The 27,450-nt window shown below is 58.9% G+C and overlaps 1 protein-coding gene across 1 annotated transcript in view; it reads right to left on the bottom strand.

The window, feature by feature from the left end:
* CARD11 (caspase recruitment domain family member 11) overlaps nucleotides 1-27,238 on the bottom strand; it is a 94,631-nt gene extending 67,393 nt beyond the window's left edge. The window contains exon 1 of the mRNA XM_062180410.1: nucleotides 27,172-27,238. The gene's annotated coding sequence lies outside the window, so the exon portion shown is untranslated. The remainder of the gene's footprint in view (nucleotides 1-27,171) is intronic.
* Nucleotides 27,239-27,450: the final 212 nt, after the last annotated feature.

Below are 27,450 nucleotides of genomic sequence, written 5' to 3'. Positions count from 1 at the left end.
GCTCCCTGTGGCCCTCAGAGGACAGGAACCCCAAGCGCCTTATTCATGGCAACCACACAGCGCCTGGCCAAGCGTGCAGCACCTCTGCAGGTGTGTGACCGACAGCTGGCGGCTGCATGACGTGGCTCAGCCTCGCATCTGTGCACAGTGCTGCTGGCGGCTCCTGGAGCAGGCTGCCTCTGGTTGTCTCACCAATCAACATAGTATCTTTTATTTCTATTCAAGGTTTATGTATTTACTTCAGAGGCAGAGTTAGAGAGAGGGGGACAGAGAGAGAGAGGTCTTCCATCACTGGTTCACTCCCCAAATGGTCGACCCAAAGCCAGAAGCCAGGAGCCAAGAGCGTCTTCCAGGTCTCCCACGCGGGTGCTGGGGCCCAAGCACTTGGGCCATCTTTTGCTGGTCTCCCAGGCCATCAGCAGGGAGCTGGATTAGAAGTGGAGCAGCAGGGACTGACCCAGCGCCCACACGGGATGGCAGTGCTGCAAGCAGATCCTAAGCTTCTACGCCACAGTGCTGGTCCCTCAGAACAGTCTTCACACTGAGGGTCTCTGGACTGCAACGCACATGCTATGGAGTTCGCCACGTAAGAGGGAGCGCTTCCACGCACAATGACCATCTTCACACGGTCACATGATCAATCCACCACGCAGCGGGTTTCCATCCCTCCAGGAGATGCTCTGCCTACCAGTTCCCCACGCCCCTGCTGCCCCAGCCCCCACTACCAACCTCCGGTCTCCACGGGGTCCCTCCCTGGACCATTCACAGAGGACGGCGTGCCACCTGCGTCCTTTTGGGTCTTGCTTCTTACCGAACAAGATGCTCACAAGGCTCACCCACGTGGTGGTATGCGCCAGTGCCTCACTCCTTTTTTATGGCCAAATAGTATTTCACGTAGACACAACGCATTGTATTTATCTGTCGATAGTTATTTTAATTTATTTGAGAGACAGAGACAAAGAGCTCCCATCCACTGCCTTACTCCCCAGACGCCCATGGCAGCTGGGGCCAGAGCCAGGAACACAGCCCAGGCTGGCCGAGTGGGTGCTCCCAGGGTCAGCCTTAGCAGGGAGCTGGGGTCAGGAGCACGAGTGGGGAACGAACCCAGGTACTTGGATATCACTGCAGGGGTTCTAACGGCTAGGCTGAGCACCCACCCCTAAGCCTCTCTTACTTCCACCTTTATGAACTTTTATGAACTTTTTTTTTTTTTAAATTTTTGACAGGCAGAGTGGACAGTGAGAGAGAGACAGAGAGAAAGGTCCTCCTTTGCCGTTGGTTCACCCTCCAATGGCCACCGCGGTAGGCGTGCTGCGGCCAGCGCACCGCGCTGATCCGATGGCAGGAGCCAGGTGCCTCTCCTGGTCTCCCCTGGGGTGCAGGGCCCAAGCACCTGGGCCATCCCCCACTGCACTCCCTGGCCACAGCAGAGAGCTGGCCTGGAAGAGGGGCAACCAGGACAGGATCGGTGCCCCGACCGGGACTAGAACCCGGTGTGCCGGCGCCGCAAGGTGGAGGATTAGCCTAGTGAGCCATGGCGCCAGCCTATGAACTTTCTTAAGTACCCTTGTATGTGGTGTTTCACCTAACAGATCCAGGAGATGACATTTTAACACGTGGTCAATATGACAGTCGTCAGAGACATTCCGAGTCCCCTTGTCTCATCCTGTCCTGGAAACCCGCCGTCTGTTTTACAACAGCATCCTGACTTCGGCTTCCCCGACAACCTGAGAAAGGACTCTGGGCGCGGGCCTGGCCGGTCTCCCTGCCGGGCGGCGAGCAGCACTGCCTAAGGAGGACCGGCCACGCTGCGTTCCTCGCGCGGGCTGAATACATCAGGACCGCCCTGGAGAGGGCCTCAGGGGGAGAGGGCCAGGAGCCCACGCCGGGGCCCCACTCTGCTCAGCACTGTTTGCAGCGACGAGAGCGACGACGCAGCGGGACTCATCAGCCCCACAGGTCACACAGAGCTGGGCAAGACGGTTACAGGACAGGTGCGCTCATCAACAGCCGACCAGACTCGACAGGCGGGAACACGGCCCACAGCACAGGACACCGTCAGTGGGAACACATGGAAGGGGCTGATGTCTGCCGTGAAAGCCGGCATGAGCACAGGATGGCGGAGAACTGGTGTGGCAGAGGCCTGTGCAAAGCAAAGCTGAAAGGGAAAGGAAGAGGGTGTGTGTTGTGGCACAGCGGGTTAAGCCAACACTTACGACACCTGCATCCCATATCCGAGTTCCAGTTTGAGCCTGGCTACGTGGCTTCTGCTCCAGCTCCCTGCTAATGCACCTAGGAAAGCAACAGAAGATGGCCCAAGTGCTTGAGCCCCTGCCATCCCTGTGGGAGAGCCAGATGGAGCTCCTGCCTCCTGGCTTCGGCCTGGCCCAGCCCTGGCGATTGCAGACACCTGGGAAGTGAGCCAGAGGACAGAAAATGCCCCCCCACCCCCACCTCATGCTGCCATGCTCCTGCTGTCTCTCACTCTGCTTACAAATAAATAAATCTTTGAAAAAAAATAAAGGGAGAGAAAGAAAAAAATGGAGAGAAAAAGAAACGCCATGGACTTTTCATAAATTAATGTTCGGTGTGACCCAACCACGTGACAATGAGTTGGTTTTTTAAAAAAAAAAAAATGTATTTATTTGAAAGACAGAGTTACAGAGAGAGGTCGAGACAGAGATCTTCCATCTGCTGGCTCACTCCCCAGATGGCCACAACAGCCAGGGCTGGGCCAGGCAGGAGCCAGGAGCTTCCTCCAGGTCTCCCGTGCAGGTGCAGGGGCCCAAGCACTTGGGCCATCTTCTACTGCTTTCCCAGGCCATGAGCCATCAGAGGTGGAGCAGCTGGGACACAAGCCAGCACCCATATGGGAAGCCGGGGTTGCAGGTGGCAGCTCTACCAGCGACGTCCCAATGCTGGACCCACAAGCTGAGTTACATGAAGACAACAAACTCTTTAAGTGCTGTAGTTTCTGCCCCTACTCCCAACCCAGTGGAAAAGAAATGATGCAAATTCATCCGGGATCCGGCAGAGGGAGCAGCCCAAGAGCAAACGGAGGCCCCACAGGACTGTGGGAAAGGGCCGCAGGGAGGGAGGGGTCAGCTGAGGAGCCACACCTGCCTGAGCAGCAGCGCACGGGGCACCCCCAGGGTCATCCCCAGGGTCTGCCCTGGGGGCTCAGGGCAGCCAGGCAGCCAGCGCTTGGGGAGGGAGGAGGTGCAGGCCTTGCAGGCTGGAAGCAGCACCTTCTCTGTAGCCCAGGGGCGCTCGTCTGGGCTCACAAGGAAGCTGCTGGGGACAGGGGCCATCGGTGATCTGGCCTAGGTATTTCAACATTTCCCAAGTGAGAACAGGACTTAGTTAGCAGGGTGGCCACTGTGGGCCACCCCACACAGAGACACCCATCGCGAGGGCCAGGAAGCTGCATGTGGGAGCAGAGAGAGAGAGAGCTGTCTCCCGTGGGTGGGAGCAGAGAGAGCTGTCCCCCTTGGCGTGCCCCACAGGACAGAGCCCACTCCCTGCTCCCAGCCTCTCCATGAGGTGGGGGCGGTGCCTCAGAGAACAACTGTGGGGGAGGGGCTCAGTATGCATCCTGGTTCCAGAAGACACACAAGTGCATCCTGGGAAGGCGGGCATGTCAAGCTCAGTGAACTGACCTGACTGCCCAGGCAGACCACACCAAGGGCAGAGAGGCGGCAGACCGTCCCGTGCGAATACAGGCAATACCGTGAAGGAGGCAGGGCCAGGTACACAGAGGGACCCTCACGGAGGAGGGCGCTCCCCGCCCCCAGAGCAGGCCTGGCATCTGCAGGAGCCTGGTGACCCAGTCACTGGGCTGCAGGTTGAACCGGGGAGTTCTCCAGGGACCCGGAACCACCATCGTTGTCCTCACAGGAGGGGGACAGAGCAGAGGTCAGTCACCAGGATGAGGAGGTCTGGAAGTCCCGGCATCTATCTTAGAGGTGACCCCACAGGAGAAAACTCCCAGAGTGGAGGGAAGCAGGGAGGCGGCTCCAAGGGCGCACAGTGGCGCAGCCCCTCCCTGCGGCCCCGTGGCAGGTCTACTGCCACAAACCACACAGCCAGACCCCGCGTGGCTGCCAGCTGCACCCCGTCATGACCTGCACTCACTATCAGGTCAGTGTAGTAAAACTCACAGCCGACACTCCACACCCATCGACACTCCACACCCATCGTGCACCTGACACCATGACACCTGCAAGACTGCCAGAGAGACCAAGGAAATGGGCGGGACTCAAGCCCTGCCCTAAGCCCCGCCCCTTATAAATATTCAACGAAACTCTGCCCAGACACCACCCTGTGCCTGTCCAGGGTCTTATGCACGGGGAGCCCGGCTCTCTCCTCGGTCTGTCCACATGCCTTCCTGGACGCCTGCGTTCATTCTGCAGGCGGATGAGCCTTCCTCTCGGCTGGCCTTCACCTAGGACTTGTCCTCCAGGTCTTTCCTGCATCGAGACAAGGACCGGGACCTGGCCACCCAGGACAGCATGGAGAGGAGGGAGTGCCCGCAACACCGGCACAACAGTGAGCACACGGCCTTGGGTTGCTCTGTCCCACACCGACGTGCCTGGGTTCCAGTCCCAGCTCTGCCTCCGGTCCAGCTTGCTGTGAACGTGCCCCCCGCGAGGCAGCTGGCGATGGCTCACGTACTGGGGCCCCGGACGGCGTTCCGAGCGCCTGGCTCCAGCCTGGCCCAGCTCCAGCTGTTGCAGGCCTTTGAAGAGCGAAAAGCAGGAGGAGGATTCTGCTTCTCTCTGCCTTTCCAATGAAATAAATAAAATTTTAAAAAATGAGAGGAATGTAAACTCAAATAAATTCTAGGGCAAAAAAATGCCTAGAGGTGAACAAGGATGTAACTCCTGAACCTGAGAGCCCGTGGAGGACCAGCACAACACAGGAGGAAAGATGGGGCCAGGACTGTGGCAGAGAGGACTAAGCGGCCGCCTGCAAAGCAGGCATCTCGCGGGCACCGGGTCAGGTACCCTGGCAGCTCCACTTCCCATCCGGCTCCCTGCTGATGGCCTGGGAAGGCAGTGGAGGATGGCCCAAGCGGCCAGGTGGGAGACCCGGATGGAGCTCTGGGCTCCTGGCTTCGGCCTGTCCATTGTGGCCATTTGGGGAGTGAACCAACAGATGGAAGATCTTTCTTTCTCTTTATCTCTCTCTCTCCCCCTTTTCTCTGTAAATCTGCCTTTCAAATACATAAAACAATTAGATTAAGACTGGGACACAGGCCAGTGCTGTGGTATAGTGGGTAAAGCCACCGCCTGCAGTGCTGGCATCCCATATGGGCGCTGGTTCTAGTCCCGGCTACTCCACGTCCTATCCAGCTCTCTGCTGTGGCCTAGGAAAGCAGTGGAAGACGGCTCAAGTGCTTGACCCCTGCACCCACACGGCAGACCCGGAGGAAGCTCCTGGTACCTGGCTTTGGATGAGCGCAGCTCCGGCCGATGCAGCCAACTGGGGAATCAACCAGCGGTAGAAGATCTCTCTCTCTCTCTCTCTCTCTCTCTCTCTCTCCCCTTTTCCTCTCTCTGTGTAACACAGACTTTCAAATAAATAAATAAATCTTTAAAAAAAAAAAGACTGGGACACGGGGTTCTCAGGGAAAGCTGAAAGCCAGCAGACTTGTCCACTTGTCCCCTACAAACATAAAGAGCCGGACAGACCCAAGGGTGACCCCAGACGCACACAGACCAAAGGGCAGCAGGAGAAATCACTTAAAAACTAGACTACTTTGTTCCGCTAGACAATGACTCAGTGTAAAAAAGGAACAAACACACTTGTCACACAAGTAAGGGCTCACAGGTCTATGGCCCCGGGGCTCCAAGAAACCATCACCAAAGCCACGCGCCCGTGAGGAGCCCAGGGGACCGTGGGGAGGGAAGGGCGGGGACGGCTGTGAGGACGGCGGACGGAGGGTTCCACCACGCGGCTGCCCAGCCCCCCCCCGCCCCCCGTCCAAGTCTGGCCCCAGGAGCCCGGGGTCTGGGGACGCCCTGATCTGACAGCACTGCCGTCCTTGGACAAGAGAACAGAACACAAAGGAAGAACGCGCAGAGGGACCACGAAGAGTTTATTCTGTGAAGAGGGACTCTGCCTGCCACGACCGGTGCTGAGCAACCCTGGTCCCTGTAGGAGCAGGGACCGGGAAGACCCGTCCCAGAGAGCCCCTCCCTAGAGGGGCAAGCAAGCCCCGACACACCATCAACCGTAACCGTGCGGGCTGGAGCGGGTGGAGCGGGGTGCAGGAGCTAAGTGAGGCTGGAGACTCCCACATCCCACAGGAGCACCACTTCGAGCTCAGCTGCTCTGTGCCTCCAAACCAGCTTCCTGTTCGTATGCCTGGGAGCCAGCAGACAGTGACCCAAGTCCTTGGGCCCCTGTACCCACATGGGAGACCCAGACGCAGCTCCCGGCCATGGCCTGGCCCAGTTCTGGCTGTCACAGCCATTTGGGGAGTGACCAGTAGATGGAAGATTCCCTCTCCATCACTCTTTCAAATAAATATATCTTTTTAAAAAATTGTTTGCTCTAAGAGATCCACAGAACTCTACTCAAAGACAGAATTCAAATTCTCTTCAAACACACGTGGAAATTTTACAAAAATTCTCCATGTATTAGCCACAAAGGAAATTTCAAGCTGTAATGAAAAGTGCAATTAGCATATGGAATATTTGCTGGCAAAAACTTAATACAGCTTTAAAAAACACTGCCAAAGACATCCCCAGCCGATCTACTCACCGGAAAATTAAAAGACAAATTAAAAATTATTTTAAAACAAACAATAATGAAGGCATAAACTGCTGGAACTAGCAGCCGAGTTCAGCAAAGTAGCTCAGCACAAGGTCAACTTCTCCCTCCAGATAGGAAACCAGATTCAAAATGACAACAGGCCACAGCCACACACAAACAGCTAATGAGCTCACCGTACAAACGCCTAACAAACAACCCGCATTCGTGTACAGGCGCAGGGTAGGATCAGGGCGAAATTTCAAAGCCATGTGGGGCATACAAGGAGTATTCAAGAACTATTGGTTAATTTGGGAAAACCCATACTCCCACCTGCCCCTTGGTAAACATAACTAGCAAAGCGATGAATGATTTAAAACTTAAAGAACACACTCTCAAAGTATTAGAAGAAAACCATTTTAAATGCACTTACAACCGTGGGATGGTAAGGTCGTGTTCATGAGGCCTAGTGTGCTGATGTCGGGGAGCGGGTGACTGGCAGGTGCGCAGGTGAGGCCCTCCTGTGTGGGACTCTGACATGGGCAAGGCCGCACAGCAGTCAAAACACAAGTCCCAGTGCACGGAGACACCTGCTGTGCACGTGCTGACCAGCGACAAGCAAGAGACCAGGAACGTGGCAGAGCGGCCAAGAGGGAAGAGGCTCTGTCTCCAGGACCGACAGACAGGGACGGATAGTGAGGCTGAGACCCCGGGCACGGTGGGCACACAGCGAGAGCCCCTCTGCACCCCAGGCTCCCTGCCGTGGAGTGGGGACGATCGGGGTTGCTGCGGAGTCAGTGAACATAAGGAAAGCTCTTGGACCAGTTCCCAAACAGGATCACAGCCGACAGGCACCAGCGGCTGTCGCCGTGGTCACCAGTGTGGTGCAGTGGCTGAGCGCTCAAAAGGACCCGGCTGGGTCGTGTTCAAGGGCATTTACGCCAAGTTCATACGGAAGAGAATTAAAAGGTTTGTTTCAGCGCAGAGAGAATACGGAGCTTCTGCGTAGGAGGGGTCTTCCCAAAGTTCATAAAGAATGTGTACCACAAGGACACTGAGCATGGATTGGTCCGGCGAGGTCCATGAACCCACACGGTCACAGCCCCTACCCCGGTGCCACAGACTTGGGGCTCCCATCCTCCCAAACTCATGCTGAACTCCCACTGCCAGGGCAATCGTGGTTGGAGGTGAGGCGGGGTCCGGCAGCGCCCTCTCGAGGGGGATCAGTGTGCTCACGACAGAGGCCCCAGAGGCCACTGGCTGCGGCTAAGCAGCCCACACCACGGGCCAGCCTGGCCGGCGCCTCCATTTGAACCGAGGAAGAAACGCTGTTCCTTCTACGTCACCACTGATAGCAGAAGGAAGGGACCGAGACGCCAGGCTGCCCCACCCCGGCCCCTGACCATGGGGATACTCGCCCCTCTGCACCAGGAGGCTGGGCCACACCAAGGCACCCAGAGAGACCCACAAAGTCACAACTGGGCTTTCGTACCGCGGGACCTTTGCACGACGAGGGTCAGAAAGTCCTAGGCAAAGGTCTATCGGCAGGAACCACCCATGGGGTTCAAACTTTCTGAACCAAAGTAAATTTACCAACAGGGAGAGAAAGAGGGAGACAGGCAGCAAGTTCTCCTCTGCTGGTTCGGTCCCCCATGGCCCTCGGGGCCGGGAGTCAGGAACACGATGCAAGCCTCGGACGCGGGCTGCGGAAACCCGGCTCACCAGCCATCACCACCGCCTCCCGGGAAGCTGGAACCGAGAGCTGCGGTGAGGCGGCACACTCGGGCACTGCTGTTTGACTTCATCTGAGAGGTAGAATGGGCGGGGGAGGAGGGAGACAGACAGAGCAACCTGTCATCTGCTGGCTCATTCTCCAGGAGCCCCAGTAGCTGAGGCTGGGCCCGCAGAAAGCAGGGAGCCTGAACCTGAGTCCAGGTCTCCCACACGGGCGGCGGGGACCCCAGTCCCTGGGCCGTCACCTGCTGCCTCCCAGGATATGCCCGGCACCCACGCTGCACCTGTGAGGAGACCTGAGGATCTGTTCACATCACTCCAAACGTGCGAAAGAATGTTCTCACGGACGATGTTTACAAAGAAAACCAACAAAATAGAACACAGATTCCAAACCAGAGCTGTCCTGGGCTATTTCATAGGGCTGGCAAGGCGGGGCCCACGCCACAGCAAGTTGTGTCCACGCCGTATAGCGCGTGCTAAGTGGCCCACTCGCAGTGGCAGTGGGACAGCCACAGTCTGCCGATGACCCTGTGGTAAGCACTGCCGCCCCTCACCCTCACCAGCTCCCCGGACTGACTCAAACGGACCACTCCCACCTTCCATAAATGCCTAACCTCGCCGTATTTCACAGCCACCTCACCCAGCAGGGACGGGATCTGTTTACTTGTGACCATAAAACACTTATGAAATAAACCACAGAAGACAGATAAATCCTGACCAGGCTGATATACAGACTCAACTCCGTCACAGTAACAGTGACAGCAGGAGTGTCTCACACTGTCACGCAAAGGTACAAGATCAAGCAGAGTCGAAGCACATTTTAAAAGTTGACTTAAGGGGCCGGCGTTGTGGCGTAGCAGGTAGAGCCGCCGCCTGCAGTGCCGGTATCCCATATGGGCGCCGGTTCGTGTCCCAGCTATTCTGTTTATAATCCAGCTCTCTGCTGTGGCCTGGGAAAGCAGCAGCAGATGGCCCAAGTCCTTGGGCTCCTGCACCCGTGTGGGAGACCTGGAAGAAGCTCCTGGCTCCTGGCTTTGGATCAGCACAGCTCTGGCCGTTGTGGCCAACTGGGGAGTGAACCAGCAGATGGAAGACATCACCCCCACCCCGCTTTTGTTTCTATGTAATTCTGCCTTTCAAATAAGTAAATAATAAAATCTTAAAAAAAAAAAAAAGTTAGCACCAAGGAAGCCAACAACCCAGTCTGAGAGTGGACTAGCGACATGGACGGACACTTAACAGAAAAGGATCTGTGTGTGCTAAACCAGCGAGCAAAAAGGCACTGGGCTTCATCAGACTTGAGGGAAAGGCCAATACATCCAGGACGAGGGAGCACCACGGGGCTACACCGTGTTCAAAACGAGAGGGCCCGGCGAGACGGGCAGCAGGCTCGCATGTGCTGCCATGGAGACATGGCTGAACACCTGCACACGGAATGAAGCAATCCCACTGCACGGAACTCCCGTCCACGCGTGTCTGCAACCGTGCCGTCGTCCCACACTCGAAGCTCCCCTGATGTCCACCAAGCAGTGAAGAGCCAGGCACGGTGCACGTGCCCCGCGAAACCCCGCTCAGCGACCCACAGGGGACAGGCTCACAGGCGGACGCGGGTCCAGAGGCTGCACCGGAACACGGGGCCAGAACACGGCAGAGGTACCGAGGAGTGGCTCCAGGCAGAGTGGTGAACCTTGCTTCTGCCGAGGGCCATCTGCTATCTACAACACCATCCGTGGGCCACACGAAACATCAACTTAAAAATCAGCCCACACGGATTACTGAATTTTGAGCCCCGCCTGTGGCTGCCTCATTGGGATGAGACCCAGTGCCTCCCAGGCCCACACGGGACCAGACCCAGCGCCTGCCAGGCCCACACGGGACCAGACCCAGCGCCTCCCAGCCCCACACGGGACCAGACCCCGCGCCTCCCAGGCCCACACGGGACCAGACCCAGTGCCTGCCAGGCCCACACGGGACCAGACCCAGCGCCTGCCAGGCCCACACGGGACCAGACCCCGTGCCTCCCAGGCCCACACGGGACCAGACCCAGCGCCTCCCAGGCCCACACGGGACCAGGCCCAGAACCAGGCCCACACGGGACCAGACCCAGCGCCTCCCAGGCCCACACGGGACCAGACCCAGCGCCTCCCAGGCCCACACGGGACCAGACCCAGTGCCTGCCAGGCCCACATGGGACCAGACCCCACGCCTCCCAGGCCCACACGGGACCAGACCCAGCGCCTGCCAGGCCCACACGGGACCAGACCCAGCGCCTCCCAGGCCCACACGGGACCAGACCCAGCACCTGCCAGGCCCACACGGGACCAGACCCAGCACCTGCCAGGCCCACACGGGACCAGACCCCGTGCCTCCCAGGCCCACACGGGACCAGACCCAGCGCCTGCCAGGCCCACACGGGACCAGACCCCGCGCCTGCCAGGTGTGGGGAAATTAGTTACATGATGGTGCCCAAAGGAAGTAAGGTGGGCGGAATCCAAAGTTGTTTACCACTAAAACTGATTGGCTGTGCAACATCAGGGGAGGTAACAAAACTAGTAACAAGTGTATAGACATAGGGCTAGTCCTATAGAAATCCCCCCGTAAAATGACCGTTTAGGTGATTGGTTGGTCCTTAGCCCTGCCCCAATGACTCTGCAGTTTTGTGCTATAAAAGGTTCTGTTTCGCACGAAGTAAACGAGTCCTTGCTAGACTTGGCTCCCCGCTGCGTCTGATTGTCTCCGGGATCGGGAGGCTGGGGAACGGGCGAGCGGCGCACTCACCTTTCCTCGGACCCAGTCCATCCTTGCACGGGTGGACTAAGACCCAGCACCAGGCCCACACGGGACCAGAACCAGCGCCTCCCAGGCCCACACGGGACCAGACCCCGTGCCTGCCAGGCCCACACGGGACCAGACCCAGTGCCTGCCAGGCCCACACGGGACCAGACCCAGCGCCTGCCAGGCCCACACGGGACCAGACCCAGCGCCTCCCAGGCCCACACGGGACCAGACCCAGCGCCTCCCAGGCCCACACGGGACCAGACCCAGTGCCTCCCAGGCCCACACGGGACCAGACCCAGCGCCTCCCAGGCCCACACGGGACCAGACCCAGCGCCCGCCAGGTCCACACGGGACCAGACCCAGTGCCTCCCAGGCCCACACGGGACCAGACCCAGCATCTCCCAGGCCTCCCCTGGCCCACGGCCACACACTCCCCCAGCCCTGCGTAGGGAGTTCAGGGACAGGGAGCTGTTCTGCACTGGGACTGGGGCGCTGGGGCGGCGGTTATGTGACTCTAGGCACGTGTGTGTCAAGGTTCCCAAATCTGCAGCCAGGGGAGTCCTTTTCCTGAACGTGAATTAAAGCACAGAGTGTCCTGCTTTGGACAGTAAATTCTGTGGTCGTCTTCATACCCAGGGAGAAGGCGGTTAATAGGAAAATCCAAACAAGGCCAGTGGAGGGGCCCCAGATCGTAAATACCAATCCTCAGTAACCTTGGCCGACAGCGGCACCAAACAGCCCACACTCAGCATCCTACGGCAAACGCAGGCCAGCATCACCCGCGCTTAGTGGCTAAGTGAGAAATGGCCCCGCGGGTGAAGCCAGTGTGCCATCACCTCCATCGGTTCCCAACACGTAGTCATCAACCCCAAAAGAGAGCTCATCCCCTTTCTGCAGGCCCGCCCCCCGCCCCCTGCCCCCCGGCACCCACCGGTCTGCTTCCTGTCCTGTGGATTTGCTCAGCCTGGACGCTGGCGTCACCATGTTGGCCAGGTCCCCCGTGCGAGTCAGTGGCAGCCCACCGCGTGGGTCTGCCAGGCTGTTTCTTGGCTCGTCCTTGGCAGTGGATGTGTGGTGCCTCCCCCTGGGGTCGCTGTGAGGAGGGAGGGGCGGCCTCACGGGTCACTCCTCCTGGCGTTGCCCGGCCGCGGCACCGTTTCACATTCCCACCGTGGCTTCTCTTTTAACCACGAAGCACAATGAGAAGCTGGAGAGGGGAGGCAGTGGTGCCCAAGGAAGCGGCCAGAAAAGGCTTCCTGGGGCTTGAGGACAGCGCAGGAGGGAGGCTGGCGGGGGAGGGAGAGTGGCAGGAGCAGGGAGCAGCCGGCACTGAGTCCTGGGGATCCTGACTGGGGGCGGGCAGTCCTCTCGCCGAGGGTGACCCCAGGCACTGGCCCCTGGCCTCCAGGCGGGTGATGGGAAGCCTGCTCGAAGAGGCGGAGCGGCTGGTAATGAGGCCACTGGCCGCCCTGACCCTCAAGTGCAGAGGCAGGGCACGGGAGCTGTCATCCGCCAGCTTCCAACTGTCATAAAAGAGATGGGCCAAGTGGGGCAGCGAGCAAACCAGATTTAACATGCAACTGAGCCAGGGAAGCAGCGGCTCCACTCCTCTCTGACTTTAAAATGAACTCCCAGAAGTCCCAGGGCAGCTTGGACAGAGCCAATTTAAAAAAAAAAAAAAAATGAACTCAGCACCGTGCCCACGGCAGGGCTCAGGAACAGCGGGGGTGACAGTGAGGCCGGGCAGGGCGGGCGGCGACGGCAAACCCTGCAGGGCTGTCCCGGCCCCCCAGGGGCTGAGCGTGTGCTGGGAGAAGCCTGCCGACCGGAGGCCCGCAGCAGCAGCTGGTGTCCTGGAGCCTCTCTGTGTCCTCACCTCCCCCCACCTTTATTTATTTGAAAGGCAGGACTACAGAGAGGGAGAGACAGAGAGAGGTCTTCCATCCGCTGGTTCACTCCCCGGATGGCTGCAACGGCCGGAGCTGGGCCGATCCAAAGCCAGGAGCCAGGAGCTTCCTCCAGGTCTCCCAGGCAGGCACAGGGACCAGGGCACTTGGGCCATCTTCCACTGCCTTCCAGGATGGGAAGTGGAGCAGCCGGGCCAGGACTCGGCCCCCACGTGTGACGCCGGCGCTGCTCACCGACCCCCCCTTCTCATCAGGACACAGACTGGGTTAGGGGCCATCCTGGTGCCTCATTTTCACCTTGAGTCCCTCACTCCTATTTGCAAACAGGCAGGGTCCCAGTATTCGAAGTCAGGTCCTCCACAGTTCAGCGCCACAAAGCCCGGCGGGGACTCTGGCCCTGGAACAGCCCCTGGGCCGGGCCCCTGCGTCCCCAGTGGTGTCAGGGACATGACCAGTCCAAACGGCAGCCTTCCACAGGTGCCCACCTCAGGCTGCCCCTGGCCACCCGGGGCAGCCTTCCCCCGGGGGCCCCCACCTGTCACTCATCATCCGTGCCAAGCCCAGCGCCAGCCTGGTGATCAGCCTGGGAGTCGCAAGGACAGACGGCAGCCAGCGATGGCCCTGCCATCCCTCTGCCCGGGGTGTGACGGACCCAACAGGGCACAGCCGCGCGCAGACCCGAGCCCTGCAGGGCCCGGAGGGAGGGCGGCGGCACCGCGGGACCCTCACCCTGATTCTCGCACGTCAGTGCCCGGATGGGCCACACTCCCGCGCAGGGCCTGAGCTGACCCCAGGCCGGGGCCGGACCAGCCCGGGCGGGACCCCGTGGTCCGCTGAGGGACCCGCACAGGCCTGGCCGCGGGCAACGCGGAGCCCTGGCAGGCCCGGAAACTTCTAGAAGCCCTCGGCTTACCGGGAGCGTCGTGGGACACACAAGGACCGCAGCGACGAGATTCCGGGACTCTGACCAGAACCCCGAGTACCTAATCCATCCGCCCCGGCGAGGGCTGCGAGCGACTCTGGAATGTTCTCCCAGATGCATGCTGGGAATGGCCTCAGCGCGCGCATGCGCGGTTCTGCGCTGGCCTTGCGTCTCCTAGCAACGCGTCAGCCGCGCTGCTGTCAAGACCACCCTCGGTCCCGGCTCAGACACTGGTGGGCGGCCCGTGTGGAGATGCGTGGGGGCAGGACCCGCCAGGGAGCCAGGGGAACAGCCAGCTCTGGGGAGCTGGGGCCCGAGAGCGGGCGCCGCGGGACGGCCGGAGGGGCCGGGGCCAGAGGGGACTGGGGCCGGAGCCGGAGGGGTCGGAGGGGACTGGGGTCGGGGACGGAGAGGACTGGGGCCGGGGACGGAGGGGCCGGAGGGGCCGGAGGGGACTGGGGCCGGGGCCGGAGGGGACACTGGGGCCGGGGACAGAGGGGACAGAGGGGGACTGGGGTCAGCTGCGAGGGGCACATGCAGGCCGCACGGGGAAGAGGAGGGAGACTGGGGACGGCCCCGCCTTTGTGCGGCGCAGAAACCGACCCCCTTCCCGGGCCCACGCGGGGCGCCCGAGCCTCTCCTGGCCGCGTGGCATCAGCGGGTGCGGCTCCTGGCCCTGCACCCCCCGGGCAGCGCCCCAGTCTGCGGCCCACACCGCGGGCCCCAAGCTCTGCAGATGGCAGTGTGGAGGGAGGGCGTCCGCACCCCTGTACCCCGGAGCTGACGCCGCCCTGAGGGGACAAGGTGTGTGCGTGAGCACGAGTGTGAATGCACGTGTACGTGTGTGAGCGACTGTGTGTGTACACGTGTGGGTGTGTACATGTGTGTACAAGTGTACACACGTATTTACATGTATGTGTGTGCATGTGTGAAGTGTGTGTTCACATGTGTGCGTGCATGTGTATGGACGTGTACATGTGTGTGCACAAGTGTGTATGTGTATGCATGTGCACGTGTGTGCTGCACAAGCGTATATACATGTCTGTACAAGCGAGTGTAAGTACGTACATGTGTGTAATTGTGTGCAGGTGTTGCATGAGTTAACATGTGTGCACGTGTGTGCACGTGTATGTGTAGGCGTGCACATTGCATGTATATGTGCATATCTGCACATGTGTGTACATGCGCGCACATGTGTACTGCATGTTTGTACTGCAGGTGTGCACATACGTGTTCAAGTGTGTGTGTGCATATGTGCGCACATGTATCTGCATGTAGTTGTACATGTGTGTGCACACATGTGTGTGACCACATGGATGTAACAACAGGAGAAGGTGACAGCAGGCAGGAGGTCAGAATTTCAGATGGACAGCAGCAGAGAGCACTGTCCCTGGGCTGTGGCCTGGCTGTGACCCCCCAGGTGACAGATCTGGAGGTGGGCCCTCCCGCACGGGACTCGAGCCCACGGGAGAGACATGGGAGCTGTGCGTGCCCTTCCACGATGGACACAGAACCAGCCGGTGCCTCGGTCTAGGATGCCCCGGCCTGCAGCGCTGAGAAGGGGTTCCTGCCGACTCCAAGCCGCCCCCTGTGGTCTTCCGTCAGAGCCGCACGAACGCAAGCACACAGTCCATACTCCCCTCCACCATCACAAACCCCAGTGCCAGAGAACGCCCTGGAACCGTCACCAGCACACACGGCTGCCCAGGTGGGCCACGGGGCAGCACTGGCACTGCCCCCACGCGGCACAGGGCGCAGCCCCCGGGGTGCGGGAAGGAAGATGGGAGATGTGGAACAGGCAAGACTGGTCCCGTGTTGATGGCGGAAGCCGGTGACGGTGCGGGGACGCGATCAGGCGCCCAAAGTCTCCACCAGGAAGTGCAGTCGGCAGGAAACTTCCCGCTGTCACCCCTTCTGGACGGTACAAAAAGCCACCGACCCCAGCCAGTCACCTAAAGGACCAACTCCACCCGACAGGCGACGCACGTCTCCTCGGGCTCCCCTTGAGCTCAGGGCTCCCCTGGAGCAGGTCCCCTGCCTCCACCCACACCTGGTCTTCAGTCCCCACCAGGGGCTTCTTCATGAGCACCTGTAGCGCCTCCATGTCAGCTTGCGACCATCACCCCACCGCTCTCTGTTTACTTGCACTCGTCACGAGCTGTCCGTCATAAACAGTCAACATAAACAGACATAACCACGTAAGCAGGAGATTTTGAGGAAATGAAAAATCTCACTAGAAGCACAAAGGTCACTAAAACTGACGCAAGAGGAGATGGAAGGCAGCAGTGGCCATAAAGTACATGAATAACCAGGAAAGGAATTCAGCCCACCATTGACAGACTTTGTACAAGCTCCAGGCCCAGGCGGTTCTGCTCCCAGACTCCAGGGAACAAATGATGACAAGTTCACCCAACCCTTCTGGGAGGAGCAAACAGTAGCATAGTGTGGTGTGAGAATCACATGGCAATTTCACTCATGAACGTAAGTGCAAGTGTACCAAACCTAACCACACTAAATAAAATCATGACAGCAGGCACTGTGGCACGGTGGTTTAAGTTGCTGCTCACGACGCCGGCATCCCGTATCGGAGTGCAGGTTCAAGTCCTGGAAGCTTTGCCCATTCCAGCTTCCTGTTACTGCACCCGAGAAGGCTGGTGCCCCCCATGTGGGAGAATGAGACGAAGCTCCTGGCTGCTGGCTTTGGCCTCGCCCAGCCCCAGCCGCTGCAGCCATTTGGGGAATAAACCAGTGGATGGCAGCTCTGTCTGTCACTCTGCCTTTCAAATAAGTAAATCTCTTAAAACAACAACAACAAACAGGAATAATGGTGAATACCATAAACCTGCAAGAAAGAAGTGAGGTCAAATACTGACAGCACTTAGAGCCCCCAACTTGGAATAGAATTCTGGGGGCTGGCGCTGTGGTGCGGCTGGTTAAAGCCCTGGCCTGCAATGCCAGCATCCCAAATGGGTGCCGGTTCTAGTCCTGGCTGCTCCTCTTCTGATCCAGCTCTCTGCTGTGGCCTGGGAAAGCAGTGGAGGATGGCCCAAGTGCTTAGGCCCCTGCACCTGTGTGGGAGACCCGGAGAGGCTCCTGGCTCCTGGCTTTGGATCGGAGCAGCTCTGGCCATTGACGCTATTTGAGGAGTGAACCAGCGGATGGGAGACCTTTCTCTATCTCTCCCTCTCACTGTCTGTAACTCTACCTCTCAAATAAATAAATAAAAATTTAAAGAAAAAGAATAGAATTCGGTGATGTTGTCCTCAAAAGTGAAGGAGGAATAAAGACTAATAAACACTGAGAGCACGCACAGCCAGCGCACGTGCTCTGCAACAAAGTTCACAGGGGGTCAGAACAACAACGGTACACAGGAAGGAAGAATGCTCGAGAAGGAATAAATGAAAATTTATTCTCTTTTTTAAAGATTTATTTATTTGCAAGGCAGAGTTATAGAGAGAGAGGGAGAGACTGAGACAGAGAGAGAGGTCTTCTATCCACTGGTTCCCCAGAGGGCTGCAATGGCCAGTGCTGGGCCAAGCCGAAGCCAAGAGCCAGGAGCTTCGTCCGGGTCTCCCATGTGGGTGGCGGAGGTACAAGAAGTTGGGCCATCCTCCGCTGCTTTTCCCAGGGGCTGGATCAGAAATGGAGCAGCTGGGACACGAACAGGCACACATACAGGAAGCCGTGTTGCAGGCGGTGGCTTTACCCACTACCCCGCCACAACGCCAGCCCCTAGTCTTTAAAGGTTTTCTCATCTGAAAGGTAGACCAGCAGAGAGAGATCTTCTATTCACTGGTTCACTCCATAAATGTAACAGCTGGGGGGGGGGGCAGGCTAACACCAGAAGCCAGGAATACCACCTGGGTCTCCCAGACAGGTAGCAGGGACCCAGGTCCTTGTACCATCATCTGCTACTTCCCAGGTGCACTGGCAGGAAGTTGGGTTGGAAATGGAGCAGCTGACACAGAGGCAGGCGCTCCAAGTGGCAGCTTAACCCATGGCGCCACAACACCCGCCCCCTTCTCCCTCCGCACCTGACTGACTGGAGAAGCCCTGTGTTTAAGGTAGCAGCAGGAATGCCGTGTGTAGCGGGTACAGCATGTGGGTGAGACGAGCGGCAGGGAGCTGGTGCGGCCGGGAAGGGAGGGCCAGAAGCCTGGACAGGCTTCCTTGGCAGTGGGCTCCGACCTGAGAAACACGCCATCTCCGAACACTAAGGCTGAGGGACAAGTGTAACCGATACGCTGCGAGGACCTAAAGGAGAATCGCAAGCTGCCGGGTTAAAACCCAGGCAGACAGAAAACGAGGTGGGCAGAGGAAGGGACCCCGTCTCGAAACAGCAAGCAGGCTCGGGGGTCTCACTCAGGCTGTCAGGGGCACTCACCGGCTCCAAGGGCAGAGCCCCCACTCACCCAGGACCCCTGTCGGGGGCCTCGCCTCTTACAGGCACCACACCAGGAACCAGGCTCCCAGCGTGGACCCTCGGAGACAAACCACAAGGCGGCATCGGGGGAGGCAGGGACTCAGGGGTGGCTGGGGGCCTGCCGCTCTCTGTCCAGAGGCTGTGTGGTACTGGTTCAGTTTTTAAACCTAGCAAATACACATTATTCAGGTAAAATAAAATTCAATAAAAGTTACACTGGAATGACGAAAACTCCCAATTAAGGTCTCTCCCGGCCTTCCCCTGCGGGGTTTTCTCCCTCTGGTCCTGGACCCAGATACAAACCCAGTGGCCTCAGGGACACAGCCCGGCCCTCCAGGGCACAGTTCTGCAGGGCATAGGGAGGGCAGGGGTGTGGTGGGGGGGGTGCTGTGCTCATGACTTCACAGTCCCTGCGCGGCTTCATCATCCATGGCTCGCTTCCTCCCAGCCCCGGCCTGCACCGCTTGCCTGGGCCTTGCTTCGGGCTACGCTATTTATAACAGCAGGAGCAGTTTCTGGCTTCTCGCCTTGCTCCCAGCCTTCCCCGCACGGCAAGCACCCAGGAGTCTTGTTAAGAAGCGGAGTGGGGCCCGAGGCAACTTTGTGGGGCGAGAGAAACGTTATAAGCCCTGCCTGTGCTCACGTGGCTGCAGACATCCACCCAGAACTCACCGAACTGTGCACTTAAATTGGGTGGACTGCAGTGTTTTATGTCCATCATACCTCAATCAAGTTGTTTAAAGGAAAAGGATCCGTTCTGGATGGGTTATATAGATGCAGGACATAACACAATGAGGCTTTCAGGAGCAGACCGAATCTCGGGGTTGGTGTATCTTTCTTAAACGACATGTGAGTAGATTCAGCCCCGAGAAAACACTCATATGAATTGGACTAAATCGGAAAAAAAACTTCTGCTCATCAGTAGGCTATTAAGAGTGAAAAGGGGAGCCGGCACCGCGGCGCAGTAGGTTAGTCCTCTGCCTGCGGCGCCAGCGTCCCATGTGGGTGCTGGTTCTAGTCCCAGCTGCCCCTCTTCCAATCCAGCTCTCTGCTGTGGCCCGGGAGGGCAGTAGAAGACGGCCAAAGTCCTTGGGCCCCTGCACCCACGTGGGAGACTGGGAAGAAGCTCCTGGCTTCAGATCAGTGCAGTTCTGGCTGTTGCAGCCATTTGAGGAGTGAATCAACAAAAGGAAGACCTTTCTGTCTTTCCCTCTCACTGTCTGTAACTCTACCTCTCAAATAAATAAAATCTTTTTTTTTAAAGAGTGAAAAGGCAAATTATGCACAGAATATACACATATCTGACAAAGGACTCATACCTATCATATGTAAAGAGCAACTACCAATCAATAAGAGCCAAAAACAAGCAGGCAATTCACAAAGGAGGAGATCCACAGTGACCAATAAACATGAGACACTGCTCAACGATCCTAGGTGAAATGCAAATTAAAACCGCAGTTATGTGTTGACTATATGCTCACAGAATGGCTAAAGGCAAGAGGCAGAGGACACCACGTGTGAGCCAGGATGTGGAGCAACCAGCCCTCACATCCCTGACCGAGGGGAGTGTGGACTGGAGCAACATCCCTAGAGAGCGGCTCGGTAGTATTCACCAGAGCAGAGCCAGGAAAGCCATGCACGAGAGGCAAACACATGTCTCCCAGAGAAAGGGCTAAGAACACTCACAGCGGCATCATTCCCAACAGCCAGAACTGGGAACAACTCCACGGCCCATCAACAAGAGTTTAAAAAGTATCAAATGTTCACCATCAACAAGAGTTTAAAAAGTATCAAATATTCACCATCAACAAGAGTTTAAAAATATCAAATATTCACCATCAACAAGAGTTTAAAAATATCAAATATTCACCATCAACAAGAGTTTAAAAATATCAAATATTCACCATCAACAAGAGTTTAAAAATATCAAATATTCACCATCAACAAGAGTTTAAAAATATCAAATATTCACCATCAACAAGAGTTTAAAAAGTATCAAATATTCACCATCAACAAGAGTTTAAAATGCATCAAATATTCACCATCAACAACAGTTTAAAATGCATCAAATATTCACCATCAACAAGAGTTTTAAAAGTATCAAATATTCACGATTGGGCTCTTCCTAGGGATAAAACATTCCAACAAACCACTGTCACATGCAACCATACAGACGACGCTAGGGGAGTCAGAAAAAACAGAACACTCCAGGAAATCAGCATTTTAAATCAACCACCTGTGATTCTGTCGTGCAAGAATGTTCCGTGAGCTGTCTGGGACATCCTTACATGTAAAACCCTCTCCACCGAGGAAGCTGCTATCGTCACTGTATCCCGAGTGCACCCTGTGGCTGGTCACGCTGTGGTCGTGGCCCGGCTGCCACAGGTGACACGCGTGTGTTGGGTTTTGGCAAAGCCCCTGAGCTGCACGCTGAGGATCCGTGCAGGAAGCATGTGTGCGCTGTCCGTCCACACAAACTGCACTGAAACCACAGCGAGGCTACGCCTGGCCCGGTCCCAGCCAGCCAGGCTGCCTGTTGCCTCGAGGGCCCCGTCTGTTCTCCTGGCTGCTGTCCGTGATCTCCAGAACCTGGATGCCCATCCTGGCTCATAGCCCCTGCTCGGAACGGGCCGGCAGGACAGCACCTGCCCTCCCTGGCACGGCACCCCGGGGCTCTCGAGGCCGCTCCCGCACCCCCCACATCTTTATTTTCCAGCCCCAAACATGAACCCCGGCTCCGCTTGCGCCGAGACCCACCCAGCTCGTCTGGGCTGCCGTGTGCTCTGGGAGGCCTTTCCCGCCTCAGGCTGACCGCCTGAGCCCTCCCTGGGGCTGTCCTACCTTGTAGCAAGTGCGCCATCCTACAAGTGACTCCTCAGCAGATGACAGACCTGTGGGGGTGGGGGCCCCATCTTCCCATCTCTCCCACCACAGCCAGTGCTGGGTCTGCACACAGGTGTCTCTGTGTGTCACGTGCTGCTGGGAGAGACAGCCACGGACTGGGTCGTCTATGACAAACACATGATTTGGTTCTGGAGGCTGAGAACTTCAAGGTCAAGGGCTGCGCCTTCCCATGGTGGAAGGGCAGGGGGCTGGTCGTCCTCACCAGGAACCCGCGCCCGTGGCAACTGCACACTTCCATCCACGATGGCCTCTGAGCGGCCCCCACTTCTCAACACCGCGGTGCCGGGCACTAAGTTCCCAGCTCGCGAGACACAAGCAGCCCCTGGGGCAGTGACGATCATCATGGGTGACTGGGAACCAGGCAAAGGAAGACAAGGCTGTGCGAAGGGTCCACGCTCCACTCGAACCTCTGGCCGCTGACCCCGAGGCCCACCCCTGAGGCTTTCCGCACGCACTGACCACGGCCCGGCCTGAGTGGTGTGCTCCGTGCACCTGCTGGGCACCAGCACGCGGCATCGGACTGAACTTGCTGTGAGGAGGGCGCCAGGGAGCTAAAGGGACTTGGCCAAGGTCTCGCGGCTGCCACTGAAGGCAGCAGGTGCTGAGTCACTCACCTGCCCCGGTGCCGCAGAAGCAGCGCCGTGCCCGCCCTGACCCGGGGAAGCGTTCCCTCTCAGGCAGCCTTCTGGCAGTTCTCAGATCGGTCCCTGGGAGTGGCAGCCCCTCACGTGGGAGCACCCAGGATGGGGGCAGGGGTGACACCTTAATGCCTGGGCTTCATTCAAAGACTCCACTGCCCTGTGAGGTCTTCAGGTTTTAAACAAAACAAACATCTGATTCACTGTTTCAGTCCTGCAGAAACTCAAGTCCTTTATGGCGGAGTTCTGGGCGCATCACACTTCACACAGTGCCAAACACTGCTCACGTCCTAGGCAGCGGAACGAACCCCAGAGCAAAAGACAGAAGGAAATGAAACGCATTACAATAAAACACACTCGCCAATAAATAACAGCCAGGGCAATGAATCCGGCGCGGAATCTCCCACTGGCAAGAAAAAATGCCCCAAAGCTTTGCTTAAACCAAATAACAGAAGAACAGACGGCTCCCCTGGGTCTCGGCACGTTGGATGCGCGCGGGAGGCGGTGCGGGGAGCTCTGTCTGCAATGCCGGCACAAAACACAGAACAGCATTCAAGGTGAAACAAAGCGAGGGCTTGTGGTAGCGGGGGGGGGGGGACTTCTGTGACGTCACAGGACACACCGGGGGATCCCCACTGGCCCACGGAGCTCGCGGCCACGCCAGCGACGCACCAGGGCTGCTGACTGCCAACTGCAGAACTCATGTAACACCAGCGATGGGGAGAGTGAGGCTGGACGCTTACGGGAGAGATGGATTTACCTGGGGACGACCCCCCCCCGGGGGGGGCCCAACTTGCCTGGGAAAAGGCAAGGCAGCAGGTGCTCTGGGGCCCCATCACGCAGAGGAGACCCCAGAAAACACCTCTCTTCCCCTGCCCAGGAGCCATCAAAGACTCCAAGATCCCCCCCATGCACGGAGAGGTCGCACTCCACAGCCACGCGGAGCCCCGTTCTCATCAGCCCCACAAAAACCCAAAGGCACGGGCTGGCCAGAGCAGAGGAGCTGACTAAGGTGGACGCAAAGACCTGGGCCCAGGAAGACGGTCGGTGGCGGGCGTGGCCACCACTGACGTGGATTCACGACCACGGAGGTCAATTCATAAAAGTAACACCTCCCGCCGGAGCAGGTTCTGCGATTGCAGCACCATTTTTCACACGCTTATCTCACGGGCTCGGGCAGCAGGGAGCCACAGCGTATTTATCTCCATCTCGCTGATGAGGACACGGAATCTGGGGACACTGCTGTGATCTGCTCAAGGTCACGAGGTCAGCGTGGCCGTGCGGGGAGGACTGATGGGGGCAGCCAACCTTCAACCTTCAATTTTCAGTTTCACACCCACGGCAGACATCGGCGATCGATCACAGACCCCTCTTCCCAGGAGCTCTGATTTTCCACATGGTGCTCCAGGAAGCCATTGCTAGCCGATTGGGATTGGCGGGCAAGATGAAACCCTGGCGCCACCCCAAGCCGTGTCTCATCTTCTCACCTGGCCCGAGGGGAAGAAGGGACTCGGCCCAGACTGCCCAATGACCAGTGTCCCCAAGCGAAATCCCAGTGCTCACACTGTACCCTACCTGCTGCACTAAGCACTCCCCGCCCAAAGAGGCACACGCGTGCACCTGGCCTAGTGGTCAACACGCTCGCGTCCCACGTCGGAGCGCCTGGGTTCCCTCCCCAGCCCCGGCTTCGGACTCCAGCTTCCCAACAATGCAGACTTCGGGACGGTGCAAGCAACTGGACTGAGCTCCTGGCTTCAGCCTGGCCCAGGCATTCCGGGAATAAACTAGCAGGTGACAGCTCACTCTTTCATTCTTATTCTCTGTGTCTCACAAGTAAAAAAAAAAAAAATTAATGCATTAGCAACACAACAGAACAACATTCTTCATAACCCAGCCGCAGCAAATGCTTTTCTCTGTACCGATCACGTGGACACATGATGCTGCTGAGAAGTCAACAGAGCCCAGCTGGGTCGGGGATCCACCCCTGTCCAGGCAGTCAGGGAGGAAAGGGCAAAGGTCAAGAGGGGTGTGGCCAGGGGAGTGGATGAGCCTGGGTGAGCTCACCCAGGAGAGCCACCAGGACGGCTGGGCAGCGCACTCTCAGCCAGGCGGGGGAACAGAAACTGCGAAGGGCTGCCGGCAGGGTGGGAGAGAAACCCAGAAGCAGGTCCCACGGGTGTGCAGCTGCGGGGGGGGACTTTCGCACCTGCGGTGGCCAGCAGGTCCAGCCCCACCAGGGCTCAGCGTGGAGCACGGACAAGGATGTCGGTGACCTTGCCAAGAGCTGTTTCGTCTGAGCGCTGGGACACGGCCCGGCTAAAGTGCATTCAAGGTGGAAGGAGAGGAGAGGAACCGGGGCAGTGAATGTAGACAGTGGTTTGGAGATTCACTGTCCAGGTGTGATGGGCTGAGCACTGCCCCCCAGTGTCGCAGGCTGGCGTCTTAATCCTGGCACCCGAGGGACTGTCTTTAGAGACATGAGCAAGTCAAGAATGGGCCGCTGGGTGACTCTGCCTGTCAAAAAAAAAAAATCCTAAAAAAAAAAAAAAAAAAAAAAAGGCATGGTCCTGACAGGTGTTGCCCTGACATCAGCGGGGTCTGCGAGGCTGGGGCCAGAGCGCGGGGGAGCCCCCGCCGCACCAGCACACAGAGTCTGAAGGCGGCTCGTTCCCAGGTCGGGGAGGGGCAGGAAGGAAGTACTGACTTAATGCAGAAACCGCAGGGTGGGGGAGGGGCCCTGGGGCAGGGATTTGCACAGCTCCCACCCCAGAGAGGAGCAGGGCCCACGGGAGGACCTGACGGGACAGCCGTGCCTTGGGGAGAAGCGGGCCACCGCCGGGCAGCAGGCCTGGGGCACCTCCCTGAGCCCTGGCGCTGGGCCACACACACCCATTGCACAGATGTGATGGCGACCGTGAGGAGCTCGGAGCCCTTCAACAAATCACAGCCCCTAAGCTTAGCCTCCCGACAACCGTCACCTCATCAAAGCGACCGAGCCAGGAGAGCGTGGGGACGGCGCGGGGCTCCTGGAAATCCTGCTCCGTCTCACGTCTCCGCGGCAGAGCCGTGTGTTTAAGGCGCAGCCTCAAAGGCTGTCACTCTTTTTGTTTTCTTGTCCTGCTCAGGTATTCCTATCGATCCATTCACGTTCGAGAGAGACTGCACACGGGAGCCACAGAGGGGAGAGGGGCTTGTGTCGGGGTCCATTTATCCTCCAGGGGGCCCTTCAGAGCTCACAGTCCCCGTACGACAGGACACCCCCAGCCCTGGCTGCTCTGTGTGTGGGGAGGCGGGCGGTGCAGCTGCAGGTCCTGGGTCCTGGTCTGCTCCGACCTCGGGGACAGCAGCACGCAGAGGTGGCCGTAAGGTGTCGCATCTCAGTATCGCATTCTCACGATGCAGCTGCCGACACTGAAAATACCGTTACTACCGCGGCTTCCCAAGAAACATGACCTCTGAGGGCTTCAGGCCGTCCCAGGCCCTCGGCCAGAACAGGTGGGCAGTGACGTCCCAAGCCCACATCTCCATGGCCTCAGCCCCCAAAGACTGGACACTGCCCGCTACTACCCTCATCCCTGGTTGTGTCTACACACACATGCACACACACGGACACATGTGTCGCGGGTCTGGTTCTGTCAAACAGCCATGTCCTGTGTCGCGGCATTTGCCTGGGAATTTTTGGGAAATGCTGCCCGGGCGAGTGGACAAAGGCAGGTGTGTGCCGCCTCCCAGCGCAGCCTCACCCTGGACTCAGCCTCTGTGTCCCACCTGCCCCAAGACAGGGAGCCCGGTGTCCCACAGCCCTCTGTCCCCACGGCGCAGCAGTCATAGCCACCCCTATGGTGCCACCGATGGACGGAAGAGTTCGGTTCCGGGGTCCTTTTTAAACATCCCGTGGAGAATGAGTGGACCAAAGCCACCATGCCGTATCCAGGGAACCAAACGCACTGAGGCCTTAAAAAAGTGCCCACACGGGGGAACCTGCGGGCACCTCGCACAGTGAAATGGACCCAAAAGCACAGATGCCGAGTGATCGGCTTCTGTGAGGTCCTGGGAGGGGAACCGGGCTGCCAGGGGCCGGGGGAGGGGCAGTTCCAGGGCGGACTGCCCCGAGCCTGTTCCGGATGCCCAGAACTGGAGGCCCCACAAGCAGTTACAATGGTACATTCCACAGCACCCCTATTTAAACACCATGTTTCTCTTTTAACCAGCCTCACAAAGAGCCTGCATGCCCCGCTGAACCCGCCCCAATGAAACCGACACAGGTGCAGGTCTTGGGCCCAACGGGCTGCTGCGGCCCACGTGGAGCCATCACCTGGGAGCCTGGTGGGGGCGGGAGAGGCCGGGTTACAGGAAGGGCTCAGGGGTGGAGAATGCACAGGGCTCCCAGCACCGGTCTGCCCCGGAGGGCACTCAGTAACTCTTCTGAGCAGTGCCGGGTGGGCTCTGTTCTGCTAGGCTGCGGACCTCACACCTTCAGGACTTCCCAACTGCAAATGAGGCCGTGCCCGGGAGGTGCCGGCTCAGCTCGGCCACAGACCACCTGGCCAGGCGGCCGCCTGCAGGCTGCTGAACCCAGCTGTGGGAAGGCAACCGTCCTCAGCACCCCAGGGGGCGGTGCACCTGTGGGGGTGCGGGAGCAGCAGGGCCCACCGCACAGCTCCCGGGGGCGGTGGCTTCAGGCCTGAGGCTTGGAGGGGGGGGCTTCGGAGCCGCCCCCTGGCAGGGGCCATCCTCACCCCTGCGGACCCGCCTTCTCAGCCGCCTCTGCGTCAGGCCCCAAGTGTGGTCTGCGAACTTCCGGGCCCTTCGGGTGCCAGAGAAGGGTCTCTTCCTCCCTGCTGGCAGGTGCACCCAGGGGGGCCTTTTCCGCCGCGGCCCCGTGACTCCCCCCATTCATCCTCTTTTAGCGACGTCAGAGACTGGGAGGCGCGGAGGGCGACAGGTGTCGGAAGGGATGGCGGGGAGCGGAGTGGGGGCTGGGGAGAGGGGAGGTGGAAGAGGACCGGCGCGGGGTTCCGTCCCAGCGCCCGCGCCCCCGAGCCCCCAGAGCGCCCGCAGCGCGCCCCCGTGTCCGCCCCCTCCCCCGCCCAGCCCCGCCGCTCCTACCTGGGGCGCTCATGCTCCGCCGACTGCGCGGGACGTCTCCTCCACGCAGGCCGCCGGCTTCCTCCTGGCGCGCAGGGGGTCCCGGGTTCCCCCGCGGCCCGGACGGTCTGAGGGCCGCCGCCCCGCCCAGGGGCTGCAGGGCCGGGAGCGGGCTGCGCGCGGCCGGGGCCAGAGTCCGGAGGCCAGAGGAGGCAAAAAGAGAAAAAAAGCAGAGAAAGTGTGTCGTAGGCTGGGAGGGGCGGGGGAGGGAAATGCAAACCCGGCAGGAAGTGAGAGCGA

The sequence above is a fragment of the Lepus europaeus genome, chromosome 21 (assembly GCF_033115175.1).
Source record: "Lepus europaeus isolate LE1 chromosome 21, mLepTim1.pri, whole genome shotgun sequence".
NCBI classification, from domain to species: domain Eukaryota; kingdom Metazoa; phylum Chordata; class Mammalia; order Lagomorpha; family Leporidae; genus Lepus; species Lepus europaeus.
Note: the sequence above shows the minus strand (reverse complement) of the source record. Positions and strands in the feature narration are given on the sequence as shown.